The sequence below is a fragment of the Tachypleus tridentatus genome, chromosome 7, assembly GCF_004210375.1.
Source record: "Tachypleus tridentatus isolate NWPU-2018 chromosome 7, ASM421037v1, whole genome shotgun sequence".
Classification (NCBI taxonomy): Eukaryota; Metazoa; Arthropoda; class Merostomata; order Xiphosura; family Limulidae; genus Tachypleus; species Tachypleus tridentatus.
Window position 1 is genome coordinate 156687908 of NC_134831.1, and position 18288 is coordinate 156706195.

General features: G+C 29.7%; 1 pseudogene across 1 annotated transcript in view; it reads left to right on the plus strand.

Annotated features, from left to right (window-relative positions):
- Positions 1-18288, plus strand: part of LOC143256984 (arfGAP with SH3 domain, ANK repeat and PH domain-containing protein-like) — a 107762-nt pseudogene that overhangs the window by 42072 nt on the left and 47402 nt on the right. Inside the window, exons 10-14 of the transcript XR_013031652.1 lie at positions 361-523; positions 1521-1694; positions 4021-4068; positions 9287-9326; positions 15079-15127. The product of XR_013031652.1 is annotated as an arfGAP with SH3 domain, ANK repeat and PH domain-containing protein-like (transcript). The remainder of the gene's footprint in view (positions 1-360; positions 524-1520; positions 1695-4020; positions 4069-9286; positions 9327-15078; positions 15128-18288) is intronic.

Below are 18288 nucleotides of genomic sequence, written 5' to 3' on the forward strand. Positions count from 1 at the left end.
GATGATTCAAAATTCTAACAAACCAGTGTTATTGGTCAATGATACTCCTCATTTTATCTAAATAATCTTAAAATGAGTGGGTAGCTGCCATATTGACAATGCTTTGTGCATTGTTTTGGATAATGGTAATAAATTCTAATGAGCCAGTTGTATCCTGGAATAATGTTATGGAAGTTATTATTATACATAAGCTTTTTCAGGTTCTGATTTTCATGGTTCAGGTCCTTTTAATTTATTGGTTACTTTTGAGGAGAAGTGCAAGAAGTAACGGCAGTAAATTGTTTATTTTTTTACTTTTTTAGCTTTATAAAAATATATTTTTACTACTTCTCTATTTATAAATTATTCTTTTGTTGTCAGTTATTTCCAAGATGGAGTGAAAATGATGGCACAAATGAAAAATTATATTGAGAATCTTTCTGGTCAGCTTCATAAAATTCGGCTTAATCAAGAGGAAGAAAGAAAAAAATTAGTGGATCTAAAAACTTTGCTACTTAATTCACCCTCTTTAAACCTTTCAGAGGTAAAGAATAGAAATTCCATGATTTTAACAAAGTTTTATGTTTCATCTGATGATCGTAAGATGAATAGAGATTTCAAGTAATGGAATTACTAATATAAATGTAGATTTCACTTTGTGGACGTGAGATTTTATAGGGTTTTTGAAAACTGTCTTTTTTAAATGTTGTCTTTGTCACATCATGTATTATTGAAAGTATCTCATTACTTCTATATTTATTAGTCACTAGACTGTTTTGTAAAAAGTTGCATTATATTTTCCTAAAACCTTCATAATGAAAATCTGGTTCAGAGTTGTTTGGATGAGTAATAAATAAGAAAGCCTTTTCATTTGTAATATTGCTGAAGGTGGATGACCTAAGCCAAAGTCAGACACACATTCTTTATGTAGTCATTTTGTTTGTAAAAGTGATGTAATTCTAATGCATGAATATAATTTTTCTGCAAAATAATTTTAAAGATGAAGTATCTTCTTGTTTTTCACATTAAGATTATCATTTTATGGTTATTAAAGTTAATGTGTATTATATTGATATATTAGTAGTGCATTTGTTGAGTACTGCAAAATATGGGTTTAATATTGAGACTGTAAGCAACATTCAAAGTTGGCTGTGAGATGTTTATTTATTAATATTAGAAAAAACATGAATGCCTACCAGCATTAATAAATTGGATCTTATTTAGTCAAGTTTTTAAGCTCAATCTTTTGAATTTTCAAATGTCACAAGAAAATTCCAACTTGTTAGAATCAGCTGTAAAATTAATGTGTATTTGTTCAGAATCAAAATAACATAGTTTGGTTTAGCTTTAGCTAAATAATTATTTTGTAGTGTGAAAAATACTAAATTTCTTTTTTTGTAGTAGTTTTGTATTGCACATATTTGGTTTGGTGAATGAAAGTTGAGTAATTTCATGACATTATTTATTTTGTGCATACAATTTTTTATAGAGATTTTTATTTTTTTATTTTTTCCAGTCAGAATTATGTGGTGTTTGTTTAGTCCACAGGCTCTGTAGTATCTGGTTACACTTTACATCAGTTGAAAGGAGATAAAACACATGGCTGTAAGAAAACTGGATATCTTTACAAGAAATCTGAAGGAAAGATGAGAAAAGTTTGGCAAAAACGGAAATGTGACGTTCAAGATGGATTTCTGTTTGTTTACCATTCTGATGTAAGCTTATATTACACTTTTGGTTTGGATAAACTTCAGGGTTTATTTAAAAAAGTGTTTTTGAATCTTCAATAAAAACATACTATCGTGATATCTTGAAGTACATTTCCAGTGTGAATCTAACCAAGAAGCATTGATTTGATATAATATGGTTCATGATCTGGTACAAACTGTTTGTTTGTACATCAAACAACTTTGCAAATAAACCCAGGGTAATTGATTCTTAACAGTATATATGAAAGTTTTTTGATTGTTTCATAGTCATTGTGACAATATAGAAATCAAACTGTTATTAACTAATGTCAAAATTATACATGAAAAAGTTACTAAAAAACAGTTGTTACTTCTCACTGAATACCACAGTGAAATAGTGATAATGCTCAATAATTAAGGTGTATTATCATATGAATAACAGGATATTTAGCTAGTTCCCTGGATATGGGCTTGGTCATTTTACCAACTATGTAGCAGTGAAGTTATACATACTGTAACTCTGATGTGTTAAGTGTGCCTTCATGAAATTTTGCAACATTTAGTAAATATTGCACATCTATAAATTTACAAAGCTTGAGTCAGTTTGATGAATGAAAGTTTATTTTTATACTATAGATAAAAATACTTTTTTCATTCTACAGTTTTTCATAATTCATTTGAATAAGCTTTAGAAACTCCTAAATATCAGGATTTTTTATAAAAACTGTATACTTCATTTCATATTTACTTTGTCCCAACACCAACTGTAGTAAATCTATTTATGTACAGTAAAACAAAAACATTTTTATCCAGAATGTTTGCAAATATTAAAAGAAGCTATAGTTATTTATTTCTGTAATTTCAGCTTTCTAACCTTTTGAAAAGTGATTTATTTTAGTTTTATTTATTACTGCACGTTAAACCATCTTCAGAACCATAATGACTAATATGTCATCTAGAAGGAGAGCAGGTAGCTTTGGGTTTGTTGTATGAGATTACATCAAATAATGTCAAACCACTTTCTTCTTGTACATTCCTTTCAGAGTGATCAGGAGAAAAACCTTTTTTTCATACAAGTTTTGTCTTTGAACCTAATTGTTTAATTTTTAATTTTGTACCATTTTTAAAGAAATAAATAACAGTAAGTAAAAACTGTATGTAAATAATAAGAAGCTACTTATTTTAGTCATGAGGCTCTTTTCACTTGAATGCATATTAGTGATGTTTTTGTTGTTGTTACTATGTTGTTTGTCCAAAAATATTTACATAGCTTTCAAATTACCACTTACTCTAGAAGATTGAAAATGATTGCTATATTTCACGTTTTCTAACTAACCTGTAAGTAGGTTGAAAAATTTCACTACTGGTTAGAGCATTCACTTTTATCAACATGCATCAAGCTTTTTTGGTTAACTGTCTTGAGTATGAGAATATATTTGTATTTTCCCATATTTGTATGACAAGAAATAAAAATCATAATAATAATTATAGAATATTTACTTTAATTATGCATAAGAAATTTATGTTTTGACCTTTCAGTTTTTGTTTTAAAATGTTTTAATACAAAACCTCTTTATTGTGTCTAATTTCTGGTAGATGTACTACTATTCCATATTCAGTAGTTTTGCAGTTAATAGTACATGTGTGTGTTATTGTGTTCTCAGATATTGTATTTTACTAACTGAAACTTATTGAAGTCATGTCTCATAATGTATATACTTTAATCACTGACATACAGGATCATGTTGCATAGAACCTTGTTATTATAACTTTTCCTTTTGTAGCATTTCAAAAAATTCTGATAAAGAATGAATAATGGAAATGTAGTTCCTGTTGGAGAGTTGTATTTTTTTATTATTGTTTCTGACCATTTTTTATGTGTGCAAGAAGCAAAATGTTTCATAATAATAAATATTTTCTTTGATAGATCCAAAATTATTTGGATGTTATGATGATTCACAATATTTAGTGTTTATGACTAATCATTGTAAAGTTTCAAAACTTTCCTCATTTACTAAAAGAAAAATTATTTTCATTAAAATGAAGTAGCTCAATTTATTTTAGTTTCTTTACATGTAACTGAGATGTGTCTCTGTAAAGCTTCCAAAAATTACAAATATTTAGTTCAAACACTAGTTATTTGAATGTGATTTACTTCTTGCAAAACATAAAAATCGTTTGTTTGAGTGTAAGTTCAGTAGTGAACAATTAGAAATTGTAAATATGAATAAAAATTCAACTTGCAGTTAGGAACATGTTTATAATTTAGTGCTTCACTAGAAATTTATATAAAAAAAATTTAAAAGAGATACATGAGTTCAAAAATAATCTTGTTTTTGTTTTTATTGTATAGGAAAACAGACCTCCTACCAAGCTTAATTTGTTAACTTGTCAAGTGAAGGTAAGGATTTGTAATCAGTGATTTTTCCCTCTTAGTTCTATATGTTACTAGCACTGGATGATTAGTGGAATTTGCTTATTGATGGAGTGCATTTAACTTGTGGGTTATTTTGACATGAGACTAATATTCATATGATCAGCTTGTTTTTGGATTCCTAAAGATATTTTGAACTATTATTCTCTTAATGTGATAGATATGTTCAGATACAACAATTTTTGATTTAGTTCCTTTAATCTAAAAGTGCTGTACATGAAAATGTATCATATGTACAATATAGTGGGATTCATCTTGCAGAATTCCTTGTCAAAAGTACTTGTTCTTAGATTTTGTATATTCATTTAATATAATACTTTACAGTACAGGCTGGAATAAATTCTAGAATAACTTGTGTGTCCTGAGAAATCAGTGAATTTAACAACCTAAAGCTTACTGTACTAGCAGGCTTTGTTTAAGTGAAATGTGACAATAGTCATACTTTTGTTTTCCCTTTTTGGTGCTTCCTATGTAATTAGAGCTAGCTATAATTAAATAGGACTCCACAGGTTGATGGCTTGGTAATGTTACATATTTTTAACCTGTTATCAGGCCATATCTAAACAACAAACACTTAAATAATCAGATTACAAAGTATGGAAAAGAAAACTGGTTTTTGAGGTATATCTTCAGAGTATGTTGAACAAGTCATATCTCAAATGAAGATATCTTGTCAAGAGCAAGAAACTGCTGACTAATATCAGAAAGAGACAGTTGAAGTTTCTGAGACATTATGGGAGAATAAGAATTTAAAAGTCTGGTTTAACTGGAAAGATTGAAGGAAAAAAATACTATGGAAGATAGGTTGACTTGTGTCAAGAGTCACAAAATAGTTGAATGTATTGAAACTGAAAATTCTTTGTACCTTAAGAAGAAGAGATCTGTGGAAGATCATAGTCACCAACATCCTGTGTGAATATGATACCTAGAAAGAGAGATAGACACTGTTTGATTTATGGGTTTTTTAAATCATTTTCAATCACCAGTTGGTGAAATTGAAAATAAATCTATAACATATATAGTCATTAGAAACTAATTTATTAAATTAAATGTACTTGAATTAATCAGAAATAATAGTGAGATATCATAATGTTAATACAATCAACTTTCAATCATTCAGGGTAAAGGAGGTGGAAGGCTGCACATAATTGAAAAACATATAATTCAGGAATTTCCATTTTTGGGACATCTTTATTGTAAAGCATGTTAAAATTACTTAGTATTTTAATACTACAGGAGGCAGTACTTAATAAAATAGTCTGTCATGCATTATTTATTATATTTGTTCTTATCTTCCTGACCATCTAAATAGTATTGTAATTGAATTCCCACTGTTCCATAAATTCTAAGATGATATCAAGACATTGAATTGCTACACTGTCACTTCTTCTTTTCTCACCTTCTAGCTATTTTAATTCACTCTTGCTCTCATGACTCTAGTTCCCTTTCTCCCACTCTTATTGAACTGCACTTTCAAAATCAAAACTGCCCTTGTGTTCAACCCCTCGGTGTGGATTCCTGTATGTGGTGAGGGGACCTCCCAGGGAAAGTTCTGTTCTTTCACTTTACATCCTCTGGGATCTAAACATCCACCCATGTGTTTGCCGTGCGTGGCGACTCGTTCAGGCACAATTGGATGAATTGGGTCTGTCCTTGGATAACATTGCAGAATCCACTGGTCAGCCCATCCCATCATGGCTTATTACAGCCCCCAAATGTGACCTTTCTTTAAGTCATCTGAAAAAGACAGATACTCCTGATTGGAAGTACCATCTTTTATTTACTGAACATCTTTCAAACAATCATTCCATTCCAATTTATACAGATGGTTCCAAATCAGGTAATTCTATGGGCTCTGCCATAGTTTGTTGCAGTTTGGTGGTTGCATGTAGAATCCCCTCTACAGCTTCTGTGTTCACAGCTGAACTGTATGTCATATCTCTTGTGCTGGATCATATTGAAGCTAAGCAGTACTCCAACTGCACTATTTATACTAAGTTGCTTAGTTCTCTACTGGCCCTGGAATTGCTTCACGTTGGCTCACACCCTGTTCTTGCTGATATTCAAAACCGACTGGCCCATTTCTCATTAACATCTACTTCTATCCAGTTTTTCTGGATACCAGGCCACGTTGGTATTCGCAGGAACGAGCTTGCAGGCACTGCAGCTAAATCTATCTGCTCTGGCACTATTACCACTGTGCCTATCCATACATGGACTATGGTCCTGTATTCAAGGCTCAGCTCCATGCCAGCTGGCAGTCCACTTGGAGTGAGCAATGCGACAACAAGCTTTTTCAAATAAAACCCTATATTGGACTTTGGCCATCTAGCTTCTGTAAGGTTTGGAAGGAGGAAGTTGTTCTAACTAGACTACGCATTGGTCACAGTTTTTTATCTCATCGTTTTCTTTTATGTGGAACTGTTGCACCAGTGTGTAGTTTGTGTAACACTCAAATCACTGTAAGCCACATTTTACTTTCTTGCCATTGTTACGACTCTCAATGTTGGCACTATTTTAAACATGTTCTGTTCCAGGGTTTGTCCATAACATTGGACAGTGTTATTGGTGATGGTGACACTGTCCACCTTGATAAAGGTTTTAGTTTTTTAATGGCCATTAATCTTTTTAATCTCATTTAAGTGTTGGATATTTATTCATTACACCTTTTTAATTGTGGTTCTTTTTCAGAATCTCCATCTATCTAGTTCAATTTGAATTTGGAAAATGGCCAGAACATTAAATAACTCGACACCAGGACTGGAAAGGCCAACTTCAGGTGACTAACACTGCTGTTTGAACTATTTGTTTGAACTACCCGTTAGTTGTCCTAGCGAGTTGTTATTACAATTTTGCTGCATGTCTTTTCACACTTTTATTACTTTACCTTTTAGTACTGGCTATAATGACACATAACCCGGAACCAGGACTGGAAAGACCAAATTCAGGTGACTGATGGTGATTCTTGTACTTACCTGTTAGTCTTCCTGGCGGGTTATGATAATTACGATTTTGTTAGAGAAAGTCCTTTACAACTTCTCCTACTCTGCTTTCTCTCTTAACATTGTAGACTAGGTGTCAACATTGGTTTTATGCTTTTATGTTTTTCAATTATGTTTTGTTTTACCTTCATTTCCTTTTATATATTTCATTTATTTTTATCTTTTCACCGGACATTTGGTGCAGATAGCCTAGCTGCCTTGTGCCATAAAACACTAAATCAATCAATCAATCTTGTGTTCAAAATCTGTTTCATATTTGTCACTTCCAGACAACTCTGAGATTCTTATCATTTACATTATCAAGTACATCTGCATTAGTATCATGTTGCAGTACAACCAGCTCATTGTTGGTGACTTCATCATCATTGAGTTTTTTAAATCATCTTAGCTAATTATAAAATGTTCCATGACCAAACATTTGTTCATGCTTAGGAAACACCATATATTACCTTCAATACCATCAGTTGATTCCAAAATGTCATCAGTTTATGGTCTTCAGCAAGAGTTTTGAGAAGGCCAGCTTTGTAGTGATGTTTCATTGACATAATGACAATGGTCAGGTGGTCTGGTGGTTGAATTAAGGATGTGACATTTGAAAGCAGTGCTTTACAAAAATAAAATCATGAATGGAGGTCAAAATGTTTTTTATATGGAAATAAAGGAATATTATCTAACAGTAGCACAGTTTTGGTGAAGACTTTTACTTTTAAGGGGAGATTCAATTTTAGGAATAAATTTATTTCTTGTGAAATTGCTCTTTAAAAATTTCTCTGTTCATCAATTCATCTTTTTTGTTATAATAATGAATAAACAAGTTGCCAGCTTAAGTCTTTATAAATGTTTTTATTTTTGTTTGCTTTACCAGTTAAAACCAAATATGATTTGAGATTCACAGTTGTATTTTCAAAGCACATGGTTGTAACTGGTTTTGTGTTTGAGAGCATATCTTTCTTTATCGAGAAATAGGATTCATGTTGGTTGTGCTTTCTAGTATGACTTAGTTTTATTTGCATTATAAATTTGTTCTGTATTAAATTTTTATTGGATACAAAGTGCTAGAAGTTGCAACATTACCATCTAGTCTTTTGCCTTGAATGTTGGTTTCATAATTGCTGTATTTTTGCTAAATCTGGTAAGGCACTCAGATGATGTTTTTAAATTCCTCTTCCAATTTTAATTCCTTATGAGAAAAATTACCCTGCTGTACATACAAAGGCTCAGAAATGAGTGTTGCTTTTTCTATTTTTCTGGATGGACCACTGAAGAATAACCACACCAAAAGTTGTGTTTATTTGTCCATAGACTTTCATTCAGAAGTTCTGCTCCAATGCAGCCTTTTTCTGCAAACTTATAGACATTACTTGATTTTTTATTATGCCATGAACAGTTTGTACATCTGTCATCTAGTCTTCAGCTAACTTATTTTTCATTCATTTTAATTTGGGCTTATCACACCACAATAATACAGCCATACAAACTATATCTCATGATTATTTGAGAAACACTAAAGGTACAGTATGGGACTTGACCTTGATTTACTGGCTGGAACACAAGCAGTAAGGCACTGTCATTTTATATGGGAAGAAATAATGATTAGAAAATGCAAGATGAATTGAATGCCCCCCACTCCATCAAATAATCTGGAGTTAACTGTATTTTGAATTTTGGATAATTTGAATGATCAAAAATAGAAATAACTGAAAGCACTAATATTGATTAGTTATAAAGTTATTACTGTTTTATAATGTATAGATTAGACCATATATAAATGTATTTATTATCAAACATCAGTCTAGTAGTCTGCAAGTGTAACATAAGTTACTTTTATGAAAACTCCAACTCATACTTTCCCTATGTTTTTCTATGCATTTAATTATGTATTTAAGGAAGAAAATCTATAATGGAGCTTGTCAGCATAACCTTGTGAATTTTAATTTGGAATCATTTCTTCAACCATTTTTTTTGTTTTATTTTGGTATTCACTTACTTGTGTATTTAGTTCTTAGGTAAAGAATCATTAAACAGCTCCAAGCAGTGTAAAACATTAAAATGTTATTTTCAGAAATATGATATTGGTAGTGTTCTTTGTGTTACTTTATTCAACAGCACTGAATACATAGTTACTCAAAAGTCATGAAAATAGAGATTGATTAGTTTTTTAATAACATTTTTTGTTGTTGTAGCTAGTTCCAGAAGAAAAGAAGTGTTTTGATCTTGTCTCATGTAAGTTAGTTTTTTTCAGTTATTCAACACAAGGGATTAAATAATACTATACATCAAACATATTAACACAACAAACTGTTTGGCTTCTGTTAGTATAAGTTGATGCTTTTGTGGTATTCTGTTTCTGCTATGTCTGCAGTGTTGTAGGATTTGTGTATATAACAATAAAATTGTAGGTGCAGGTGCTTCATACTGCAACTGTCTGTTCCAGTAGATAAAAATGTAATATCTGTCCCATCTATAAAAATAAAAACAAGCAAACTTTACTAAGAAGATGATATCACCAACAATTTAGTAAATTTATTCTCTGTGCTTTAGCTGAAGTAGTTTCAAGAACTTACTGTGAAGTTTCTTTTATTAAATGTGTGTTAATTATATGATAAACACATAACTCTAGGTGATTTACCAGGGTTGCCAGTTATAAGAAGACACAGTGTGGGTGACTCAATGGGTCCTTTATGAATGTCTACTTCATTCTGTCACCCAACTGGGGGTGCTATAGGTACATGCCAGATATGATTACAATTAGTTCAGTAGATATCCAGTTATAAGCAAAAATACACAACCATTTATCAGGTAAAGCTTATGCACAAATTACCTATGTTTACTGTTATTTTGTAAGTCAGTGTTTGTGTTTAAAAGAAGCAAAACTATATCTTAAAACTAATTTGTTAAAGTATCAAACAAGATGAAAGTAAGTAGAATTAAAAGTTAAATAAACTCTGAAAAGCAAGTAAAATCTAAATACTTAACTAAAGACTGCATTTCTAATTAATATTTTTGTTATTTGTGCACAGCTTAATCCTGTGTAAAATTCATGTAGTGGAGGAAATAAAAAAGCAGAGTTAACAAAAATCATGAAATTAGGAAAAATATGAAACAAGAGTAGTGTTTAATATAGTTCCACATTTGTACATATATTGGTTATGAAATATTTGGTATAATATTTTACTATTTCATAAATAGTAGAGAATAAATGTTTGAATTGATAAGGTATATTCAGTTAATTTTTCTAAATTTCTGTGGTGGTTGTTCTGCACATAGTTCACCTTGTATATATGACCTTTTGTAGACTTAAATTAACAATTTGATTAAACAACTTTATTATTATTATATGTTGGTAAACTTGGCATCAAAACATAGTTTGAAATTCAAGATACCCTCAGTGGCACAGTAATCTGTCTATGGACTTACAACTCAAGAATCAGGGTTTTGATACCCGAGGTGAGCAGAGCACATGTACCCCATTGTGTAACTTTGTGCTTGATTCTAAACAAGCAATACATAGTTTGCAATTTAGATTTAAATATTATTTATGTTTGAATTTCTTATAAACAGTTGTATCTTCATTTCTCTGTGTTATGTAAGAAGTCTAGCTTTGATTTTTTTCATAAATAGGCTGCTGATGTTCAAAATCAATTAAACAAACAAATTACATGTACTGACAAGCAAGAATGTAGAAAATTCTAACCTCATATCTTCTTGATTTACTGAGTTATCATTACATTTGTTATACAAAGTAGAGAAGCCTCATCTTTTTATACATTTCATATCAATTATCAACATTGTTTTTCATGTCTAGTGGACATATTAATATTATAATATAAGAACATTTTAATACTTTTTATTATAGTTGATAGTTAAAAATCCTCCACTGATTGAGTTGTTAATCTGAGTGCTAATAACACTCAAAGCTGAGTTTCAATATTTATAGTAAAGACAGCCCATTGTGTAGCTTTTACACTTAGGAACAAAACAAGTTTTAAAGAAGAGCTTGATGTGTTAAATTACTGTTCTTGGTAGCAATGGAATTTTATAAACTTGTTTATAGCTTTGAAACTAAATACATTGTTCTAGTTTTCAAACATTATTTGCTAGTGCCAATACAATTCCTCTGTCATAAGATTCTTCTTTGATAGCTACACAAATTATTTTTTGGGTAACTGATATAATGAAAAAAGTAGAGTTATTGGAAAACATCTTCCCGAGTGCAAATGGGATTAAGGTAAGTATTAAGATAAGTATTCTAAATTTAGTTCAACTATTTATTTTTCTTGGTATACCAACAAATGTAGCATAAAAATGTATTTAATAATCCATACTTTGATAATATGTAAATTGTACATTTTAACTTCTATACTTTTATAAGTGAGTATTTTTTTAAAAATAAGAAAAGAATTTCCTTTGGTGTAATAATTGTGATATTTGCTCTAAGGCATCTACTCTCCTCTAATTTATTTACTAACCCTCCAAGAAGTATAGAATTCAATATAAATTACTTATAGTATTGTCATTGCTTAGGCAAAGCATAAATGCATTCTCAAAATGGCTGGATGGATATTAGAACTTTAATTAAAATAAGGTACAGAACAACGTTTTAACCTTCTTAGGTCTTCTTCAGAAAATAACAAGGTGAAAATGTTGTTCCATACTTTTATTTTAATTAAAGTTCTAATCCCCCATACTAGCCTTCTTGAGAATACATTTTTACTTCAATTGGGTTTCTCGTCATCCGAACAGGCAAGGCATAATTTTCATAACCTTTAATCTTATTCAGTTACAGATCCACAAAATAGACAGCCAGACATTTCTTGCCATGCCCACCTGTCACATTCTGTTTATTAGAACTTGCCAAGAGTTCTCTCTATTGTTTAATACTACTTTATTTATCACCAACAGAAAGCCAATGTTTTTATTTTTCAAAACAAGCATTACACTGAATTTTCTGTAAAGAGAGTTGTGAATTTGTCTTTCAGTTCAAGCTTTATTCCCACAGGAAACACATCAGTGAGCTTAGAGGAAGTTTTAACAGCTCTTGTCATATAGCTAGAAAGCCAAAAAAACTAATAGTTATATGATATAGTGTGCTTTTTACATGTAATTATTTGGTGTTTTATGGTTCATTATTTAATTAAATAAAGAATTACTTAGTGCACTGTTACCATTAGCATAAAAAATAGGGTTAAATATCATCAATAGCAACTAGCAAAAATAAAAATAAAAGATCGAGGTAAGTACTTTATCTTGTCGTCAGATGTGTAGTCTTGATTATTACAAAAATAATTAAAATGTCAAAATAGAAGAATTTTTATGTCAGTTAAGGTTAAATAAATAATGATATAATAAAATTTTTCATAAGTTCATAAGGTACTTCTCAAGGTGGATTTGTGCAGAACTCCCAGAGATTGTTCATTACTTTCAGTTTACCTTCTGTGGGATCTGATTGAGCACCCATTTGTTTTTTGTGCATATTGGCCAGGAGAAGATCCTGGTGATTGTTTGGTAAGCAAGTGGCCTTGGGGTTGCCCCTGGAGGGCCAGTTGGCTGGCTCTTTTAGGCTAGGATCAACTGTATACTAGTATTAGATGTTTTCAGTGGATGCTATGGACATTGTCTTATGCTAGTGTTTAGGTGTAGTTCTCCCAAAGATTAAAAGAAATGGATGCAGGAGAATTTGATTATGCATGGGAAACATTACAAAATGAATGTTTTGTTGGGTATATTCATGTATTTATTAAATTTTCATATGGAGGATCTGCATGTAATTAATAGCATTATTGTCAACTGGTTGTAGAAAGATCATCTATTTAAATATGTCTTATGGTTACAAATACCCCCTGGATAGGATACTAATCTATCACAAGTTAACCCACAGCTATCAGCTTGTACCAATTATACAAGTGAATAAACTGAGACAGTTGGGGCAAAATATCTTGCTCAAAGACAACAACAACATATTACAAGTACGCCTAGAACTTGTACATTTCTGATAATGAGTGTAAGGTACAAAAGAATACTGTAAACTTGCACTGCTCATCATCTTTACATAAAACTTATTTACTGCTAAACTTGTTATATGTGCTTATACTTGCTTAGACCTGTTTCTGTTTCATTCTGCCAGGAATGAGACCATGCACACTGTAAGAGGCAGTACAATGACTTGTCCAAGTTTTTATGAGTTATGTATTTATATCCTTGGAATGGTTGTTGATGTATGTATTGAAAAGATTGAGGGATACTACAGTGGAATTCTGGTTCAGTGTAAAATTGGAGATTTTACACAATTGTGGATCTTTTTTATTTCCTGTAATGTACAGACAGGCTTTCTAATTACCATCTTACCCTAGCAACCAATTAGCAAATTGCAGTCTTTATCAGTGAAGTCAGAGGACAGTCAACTCTTTCTGCACTAAGTAGGTCAATTTTATCCACTGGGAAATATAAAGCTTAGACATATTGTAACCCTGAAGTTACTAAGTATTACTTTCATAATATTTAGCAAACCTTTTGTAAACATTGTAATACTCATGAAAAAAAATTTTTTTTTATAAAGTATTATTACTAAATATTTGTTTGTGAGGTTACAAAGTTTTTACAGACTAAATGGGTGAAAGGTGATTTTAATGTTAAGAATAAAAATTCCATATTACAGTTTTTATTTTCCTCTATAATTACCTCTATAATTTTCTCAATGAAAATGAAACGTTTTTTGGTAAAACTTTACATTTTCTCTTTGTTTATGTATTTTAATACGAAATGTAGCAAAGTTATCAAGTTAGAGTGAAATTAAAAATTTTAAATATGTGAACTATAATCAATGCCTTTTCTTTTTTCTAGGGTGTTTACAAATTAACCTTCTAACCTTTTCACTTTTTTTAATTTTCTGGTTTTATTACTGCAACTTTCTACTCTGTCTTTGCATGAAAAGCAGTGCAATGAATCATAATATTAAGGCTTAAAGTAAATAAATAATCAGTTCACAGTCCTGTGTGCTTACCATGCACTACCACTTTTCATTAAAAGTTATTATTTAACCTGTAATCTTTTTAAATTTTAGGTAGTTTTTTTATTAACAAATATATAACTATAAAAACTGTACATAGAATGAGAAATTTAGCACTTCTGTGAATTTTGAGGCCATTTTCCATTTGGATGCCACTCTTTAGAAACCTTTTTTTTTTTTTCCATTTGCATAGTCCAAAATATAATTCATGAACCTCTCAAGTGAGCATAGTAAAACCAAAAAAAAATAATGCTCCAAAACTTCTTTAAGTTACCAGGTTTTCTTCTGGAACCATTCTGAAAAATGAACTGTAATTACCAAAAGCAAATTTTTTTATCTACTAATGGTTTACATGAGAAATCTCACCAGTGGTCCTCTGTGATATCTATATAGAAGAAAATGCTCTTTCTGTTGGTTACAAATATACTCATCGGCCCTCTAAGATCTATTAGCAAAGAGTATAAAAATGAAAGTGGCTTTTCTAGTGGTTTTCATAAACTTGTTGATGTCTCAGAAATTCAAGAAGGTAGTTCAAATTTTAGATTTGTGGTTGTAATTGGTTGACAGAGATATTAGCTTGTTATTGGAGATTATAAATTTTTAAAGTAACAAATCATAATGCAGAACTTCCCTATGACATAGAATATGTAGAATGAGGGTATTTTAAATATTTCATTTTGAAATTAAGAAATTAAAACTTAGATAATATAAAAATATCAATTATTAACTGTACTTTAGTGCCTAATTTGTTGAAATACATCAATAATAAAATTGTTCAATTAAATTTTTAATGTAACTGAAAGGTTGCAATAGAGGAAAAATATTCCTTAACATTATTAGAGATTCTTTTGATTTTTTCTTTTGTGTCTTTATATTTCTTCTGTTTTGCATGTCTAAGTTTATTCATTGTAAAACATTTCTAGAACCTGTGATTTGGGAATGCTTGAATTTTTTAAATTTTACTTTCAGATAACAGAACTTACCATTTTCAAGCTGATGATGATGCTGAAATGGATGTGTAAGTCAGGAGTAATAAAGTTGTCTGGGATTGTGGTGTTCATATACTTACATGATTCTACTTCAAACCATTATTTGTATTTCTCATTGTTATTCTCTTTTATGATTTCTTAGTAGTTCTTTCTTATGTTTTGTTATATATTATCTAACACCAGTAGAAAGCCAAGGTTTTCATTTGTCATGTGATGTATTGCATTATGCTGAACAGATAAGCATCAGTTTCACTTATAATACACAAATTATTCCTTTGGGAAATTTATGACTAGCTTGGATGAATTTGTAACAGCTGTTGTCACACATTTAGAAAGCCAGAAAAAATTACAGCTGTTAGAGGAAATTGCTTTTTGCATATTATTTTTTGTTCTTTGATGCATTATTTCATTAAATAAAAATGATTTAGAACATTACTACCATTAGTATAAAGAAGTAGGATTAAGTGTCATCAACAATCAACAGCAATAAAAAAAAGATTTGGTAAGTACTTTATTTCTTGTTTTTGATGTTTATTTTTTGATTTTTATTATAAAAGTAATTAAAATATGTAAATAAGGATGTTTTTAGGTTAGTTAATATTAGTTGAGATATATAATAATAAAATGTTTCATGAGGCACATGCACAGGCAACTCTTAGTAGTTCATGGGTAATGTAATTCAGTAGTGTAACATGAGCTGCATGTTCTTCATGTGATATAATTGCGTGGATAGTAGTTAGACGAAATTCAAAGGTTAATCAAAAAGGACAATAAAATAAAATTTATTATAAGTAGATGTGTAATGTTACGAGCTTAGAGCTACTTAGAAGAAATTAATGTATTTTCATGTTACAAATTTAAGTCATTTTAGAAATAAAAAAAGTAATTTAAATTTATTTTAATATTTTTTATGGGTACAAGATAGGGTAGAAAAAATGACAAATAAATGTATTTAGGAGGTTTTAATAATTACAAAAAGTAAATTTGAGATTTTTGAGATATGAATACTATTTTTAATCTTAACATGAAAATTACTTTGCATATCGACTACCTAGTATATTCATGTACAAATTCTTATTTGATTTTATTTAAGTGCAGATAGCCTTTGAGTAGCTTTGGGCAAAATTCAAAACAAACCAAACTGATCACTAAAAAAATATTTTTTTTGTGGAAGACTTATAATGTTAACTGAAAGACTGACAAATTTTAAGTATACTCACTATATTGAAGTATTAAATCTATAAAAACTTTAAACAAGTACAAAAGTCAAATTGACTGAACCATGTTAAGAGATCTAACATTATTGTACTGAGATTCTCTTTTTTTGTAGTTTTAAGAGGGTTCAGTGTAATAAGTATGCTAAGAGTACTTTAAATTTGCATTTAGCAGTTTGCATGAATGTTGCAAATGTGTATGTATATATCAAAATTAGTACAATTATGTGTGTAACGTAAGGTTTTGGAACAAAATGGGACCCATTGATCCATTTTGGCTGTTCCATTTTCTAATCTTCTAAACTAAACTAAAACTATTAATTAAAGAATTTAAAACAAAATCTTAAAGCCAGCCCTTATAATTCATATATTTAAGCTTTCTCTTAACTCTTTACAGACAGGTCATGGGTCAAAGGCCATGTTGCATTTATTGACTTGTTTTTAAAATTTTATTGAATTACTATTTTATGGATTTATCTCCTTAAATTTGGTATCAAACTGTAGATTATAATTCAAATTTATTACTCAATTTCATAATTTAAAAGTAAATATTAAACAAACACATCTAAACCTATTTTTGTGTATTGTAGTGAATGCAGCACTGGTTCAAATTAGATTTTTGTGATGTGAAATTTACAAAAGTCTATATTTGTGTATGAATTAGAAATCCAAATTAATGATACTGACAAGCTAAAATGTAAAATAAAAACCTTTTATCTTTTCTGTTTGGTGAGCTATCACTATGTTTAGGGAATCAAACACATTGGTCTCTGCTCACCTCTTTTCACTATTGAAAATGGCCCCTTATATGAAAATTACTTTGCATATGGACTAAGTATATTCATGTACAAATTCTTATTTGAGTTTATTTAAGTGCAGATAGCCTTTGAGTAGCTTTGTGCAAAATTCAAAACAAACCAAACCAATCACTCAAAAAAATATGACATGTCAATAACCAGTCAGAAGCTCAGAATGTTTTCTTAGTGATTTTTTTCAGCCATCTTTAAATATAATGTTATCCTCTCTTTTTTTTTAAGACTAATTGTTGAGCTGATAAGTTGAATCTTTAGTCTCTTTGTGATTTCTTTTTTAGATTTGAATACAGATTAGCTATTAAATTTGATAAATTATAATGGAATTCCATTGTATCATTGAAGTAATTTTAGAGTTTTTGGTTATTGGTACGGATATATAAAACCTAAAAAAGAATTTTGTTCCACTTTCTTCACTCACAAAAGTTCTTAAGACTTAGCAAGCTAAGACAAGCAGCAACAAGTACAAGGTTGTAACTAGAAGAGACAATTTTGTGCTTTATTTCTTTATTCAGTGTTCTATATCTTAAAAAAAATAAGTTTAAGAACTTGTTTGTAAATAGTAATAATCTTAATACAGATATACAGTTTATAATAATTGAAATATGACTGCATTTTACTAAATAATACTTCACTAAAACACAACCTCTGTAAAAACTAAAGGTCAGTTTTATATTATGTCACAAGTGAATGTGTCTCTTGTCATTGTAACTTCTGTATTGTTAGCCAGGCATGGCTGAAAGGTTAATATAATAAAATGAATATATATATATATATATAAGATTATAATGTTATGAGATTTAAGCTATTTAGTCTAAACATTCTTTTGATTTTATAATCTGTAGTCGTTCTAGGATGAGAAAGGCATAATTTATATTAATTTCATAATTTTTTATGGTGGTTATGAGATTAGTCAAATCGACTGAACCCATATAGAGATTCAGTGAAAAGGACATAAAATATAAAGTTTTTCTTGAGAAACATTTGGTAAAACTATCTTGCATGTGAAATTTGAAAATTTTCTGAAGTGCAAAAGTATTTTTAATTCTTCAAATGAAAATTATTTTGCATGTTGGGTACACAACATGCAAAAATAAAAAAGGCTTGAGAAAAACATTGTTTAACAAACTTTAAGACTTTAATAATAATAAAAAATTATATTTT